Raw genomic sequence first — 5,000 nt, 5'->3', positions numbered from 1 at the left:
GAGACTAGACATGCTGGTCACACTGAAATCTTTTGGTGGCCCCTTCACGATAGTGGGGAAGTTGAAAAGTTCCTTGTCGATGAAAGTCTGAACAAGAATGCAAAGCTGCAGAGAATGAAGCTTGAGGTTCAGTTTGCCGGAGAAAGCACCATGCTTCTGCCTAAAGTCAATCCTATCTTCAGAATCCAGGTGACAGACAGTTCCCAGAAATGGCGAAAGTGCAATTCTCCCAGTCATAATGGATACTTAGAATTTTATGGTGGTGGTAAGTATTCATGAAAACAGGTAGCCTAACATTAGTGAATGGGTGAATTCTGGAAATAACAACCTAAAAATCTTACACAGTGCACCTTTAAGCAAGGGGTTTCTTTCGTGCTTTCAATTTCGCAAAATCATCCACCACATCATTGAAGTCCAACTCTCTTGTCAGCTCACTCTCAATTGCCATTAGAGATAACGCATTTAATCTTTTCTGAGTCATTCTTGTGCGCAGCTCATTTTTGACTCTTGACAAAAGAGAGAATGAGCGTTCTCCCTCACAGTTACTGACCGGTAGAGTGAGAAAAATCTGTAGCGCAATGTATGTATTAGGAAACGTAGGCTGTAGTCCAAAATGTATTATTGTTTTGAGCAGTCCTGAAGGGGTCCTCTCCTCATCAGTGTTGTTGAGCTGTATAAAAGATTTGAACTGTATAAGCTCCTGTCCAAGACTTTCATTGAGGTCAGATGAGTATGATTCAGTGAGAATCTTGGCCTTGTGAAGGACTGAAGCATTGGACTCTGTATCCAAAGAGAAAAGGACACTGAACAAATTGTTCAGATGTTTGTAGGCCTCCAGACGGTGATTAAGGCTTGAACTCAATCAATAGAGGCAATAAATGTCTCTATTTGAAACAGTTGCCTTCCCTCAAGCACAACATCTGGGGATGCTGATTCATCAGCAAACTTTTTACGTTTCTTCGTCCGTTCAGCCCTGTAAGATGGGGTGCCACCCAACATGTTTAAGGCTTTCTGCTCAAAATGATCAAATAGATCTCTTTGGGAGAGAACAAAGGTGCGCAGAGATTCCAGCAATCTAACTGCTGTACCAAGGTCCATGTCTGCTTTTTGAAGTTGCAGACTTGTGGCCTGAAATCTGGACAGAACAGTGTCCCAAAAGCCTGCCATGAAGGCCATCTCAAGTGAATCCAGCTTCCGCACTAGACTGTCAGCTTCAGTTTGTGTGTCTCGTTTCTCTGTGTCATCAGTGGAAATACCCTGTAGTGCTGCTCTTATTTTACTGTAGTTCTGCCACAGTGCTTTGGTAGATTCTGCACGGCAACTCCAACGCGTGTTGGATAAAGCTTTAAGTGTGAGATCTATGTTGGAATTGCCAAATACCCTGTCCCATCGGTGTGTGGATGCAGTTGTGAAGTTGTAAATAGACTGAATCAAGTCAAAATACTTAGAGACTTCATTTCCACATCTGTCAATGCTGTTGACTCCCACCAAATTCAAAGAGTGAGCTGCACATGGAATATAGTGTATTAATGGGTTGCTTTTCTTTAAGTGAGCCTGCAACCCATTATACCTCCCTGACATGTTGCTGGCATTATCATAAGCCTGCCCCCTGCAATTTGACAGCTCTAACCCTAGATTTTCCAACACAGACATGACACAGTTAGCCAAACGTTCACCTGTATGGCTAGTAATGGGCTCAAAACCCACAAAGCGTTCAACAACACTGCCCTCTTTGCTAACAAAACGGAATATGAATGTCAATTGGTCCACATGAGATAAATCTGGGGTTGAATCCACAATGATAGAGTAGTATTTGCTTGCTTGCAGTTCATCTGCTATAGCCTGTTTGGTTTTTGCACCCATCAATTCAATGAATTCCTCACAAATGGTGGAGGACAGATATGAGGTATTACCTCGACCCATCTGCCCAAACTTTCTGATGTGATCCTTTAGAAAGAGATCAAATTCAGCCAGGACCTCCAGAATACCAAGGTAGTTCCCATTGAGAGGAGACCCTAACGATTCATTTTTACCCCTAAATGCAATGCCCCTTTCTGCAAGGAATTTAATGACTGCAACAACTCTTTGTAACACCTGCCTCCAATAGCTGCTCTCTGCCTGAAACTGTTTGAACAGGTCTGCATCAACTGTGGCACCTGTGGCGCGGTTCAAGACTGCTTGCATGCAGGTTATGTGCTCAGCACTTCGCTCATGTTCACCAAATCTTTCTGAGTGTTTCCAATCACAATAGCCTGTCACAAAAGAATGCGTTTTTGGGGAAAACAGTTTGCATGCAAAGCAGTAAACATTACCAGTAGAGGGAGAGTACATCATCCACTCTCTTTGTACTCGTTGTCCATTGGGCAGGTGTGAAGTAAAATGTTCATTGTTTAGGCATCGGGTTTTGCCTCCTAGCCTACTGTTCCTCACAGAAGCTGGATAATGGCTGTGACGGTTGTGAAATGATTTTGCACCTCTTTGAATAAGAACTTCCTTCATTGACTCAGTGAGGGTATCAGCCCATTTAGCGGGATCACTAGGTAGAGTTGTCACTGTAGATGGTGTTGAAGAAAGATTCAACTAATTTTCTATGCTGTCCAGAGGTGCAGTGACCTCACATTCATCCGAGCAACTGGCTACTGCTGAGTTGGTTGAATCATTAGCATCCGAAGCATTTGGTTCAGTGCGTACACTTGTAGTGGTCTCAGGATCTTGGGAGCTACATGCTAGCTCAGGTGCATTGCTAACCTTAGCTGAATTTGCAGTAGCATTTATAGAATTGCTTTCAGCAGATGTCTTTGTACTGAAGAAGCTGGAGATATTTGGAACACTCTCAAGTAAAACTGATTCCTTTTTTTTCTTTTCTTGCTGAATTTTTTTTCTAGCTCCTCCACTTAGACGTTTATGATCCATATTTCCCTTCTTTCTGTGCACATTGGCTCTTTGCCTATCACAACAGCTTAACCAACTATGTGTGTGTGTGTGTGTGTGTGTGTGTGTGTGTGTGTGTGTGTGTGTGTGTGTGTGTGTGTGTGTGTGTGTGTGTGTGTGTGTGTGTGTGTGTGTGTGTGTGAGTGATGCAATTTTCAAAACTAGCAATCTAGCATTAACAGTCAAAAGCAGAAATCAGCTGATTTCTATAAGAACTGATAACAGATTTCCAATCAATGCTAAACTCAGACAGCGAAAGTCACTAGATGACGTTTTGAGTCGCCAGTCATGTATGGCCAAAAGTCTCTAAATCGAATGCCAACGTTGCTTAATCGCCAACACACTGGGACTCACTGAAGGACTGACAGTGAATAAAAAAAGATGATTAAGATAATTGTGTACTTTTCTCTTCTGATATTTTCACTAAGGACCCCAAGCTATCTGCATGCAGCAACAATGTCTGACAGACAGGAGAGCGGAGTGGTCAGTGATGAATGGCAAGGGAACAGACTGATTTGTACTGAGGAGAAAGAGAGAGCCAATTACAGTGAAATAAATTCCAAAAGAGCCAAGTGACTAGCTGAAGGCAGGGACAAATGCCTTGGAGTGACCAACAAGAGTGCAAAGTACCAAATGGCAAAATGTGGGAAGACCAACAGGCAGATCTGCTTTTACCACTTATCTTCACAACCAAAAAGTCGCTAAATGATGTTTTCAGTCGCTAGCCAGGTATGGCCAAAAGACGCGAAATCTAGCGGTAAAGTCGCTCAATCACACTGACAGTGAAACAAATAATTTAAAAAAAGATAGTAATCGTACAATGTCTTGTACTTTTGTCTTCTTTCTTAATATTTCTCAAAGGACACCAAAATGTCGCTATCTGCAGGCAGCTTGCTAGCTATGATGGCAGCAACAATGTACCTTAGAGTGACTGACCAACAAGAGCTCAAAGTACCTAATGGCAAAATGTGGAGAGACAGACACAATAAATTGCATTAAGATGAAGAGAACTGTTGCTATTATTAATTTTAACAACAACCAGAAAGTCGCTAAATGTCACCAGCCAGGTATGGCCAAAAGTCGCTTAATTGGCCACACACAGTAACAGAGAAACAAACAAACAAAAAAAAAGATCATAAAGATAATAGTTGTACAACTTTGTGTACTTTTGTCTACTTTCTAAATATTTTCACAAAGGACACCAAAATGTTGCTATCTGCAGGCAGCTTGCTGGCTATGATGGCAGCAACGATGTCTGCCAGACAGGAGAGAGTGGTCAGTGACGATCGAATCGAGAAAATGACAAAATGGGTCAAAGACCAAAAAGTTATTAACTGACAGCAGTGACAAATGTCAGACTGTAAACTTTTTTGAAAGAAAAGGACAAAATGGGAAGATGCTGATAATAACAGCAAAATGGAAAATATAAGAATTTCCAAGTAATGCTCAACCCAAGTGTGTGTGTGTCGTGTGTGTGTGTGCGCGTTAAACTTCTTGTGGAATGATTTCAAATGATCTCTGAGTCTGAACTGAGGGAAAGGAAACCAAATTTTGAGCAGTCACTCACGAGTTCAAAGTACCAAATGAGGAGATTCTAAAAGAACAGACCGGTTTATGAAAGACTCGATGGGGGAGGGGCACAGCTAAGAATACTTGAGTGAGATTCTGTGATCCAAATTCGAGATAGAGCTTTTTGATAATGATAATTTGTCAGAGTAAGGTTGTGTAATCAAAATTTGAGAATGAGCTTTGCCAATCAATCAAGAATATTTGCATTAAGTTCTGTGATCAAAATTCAGAAACAACCTTTAATAATTGATAAAGAATATGTGAGTGAGGTTCTGTGATCCAATTTGAGAATTAGCTTTGATAATAATGATTGAGAGCCTCTGGCCCTCTGTGGATCGTGGCCGCGGGGCCAAGTTGGCCTGGCCCCTTGGGGCCTCTGACCCTCTATGGATCGGGGCCAAGTTGGCATGACCCCTCGGGGCCTCTGGCCCTCTATGGATCGTGGCCGCGGGGCCAAGTTGGCCTGACCCCTTGGGGCCTCAGGCCCTCTGTGGGTCGCG

The sequence above is a fragment of the Nerophis lumbriciformis genome, linkage group LG16 (assembly GCF_033978685.3).
Source record: "Nerophis lumbriciformis linkage group LG16, RoL_Nlum_v2.1, whole genome shotgun sequence".
Classification (NCBI taxonomy): Eukaryota; Metazoa; Chordata; class Actinopteri; order Syngnathiformes; family Syngnathidae; genus Nerophis; species Nerophis lumbriciformis.
The sequence above is the reverse complement of the archived record's forward strand: the minus strand, read 5'-3'. Positions refer to the sequence as shown.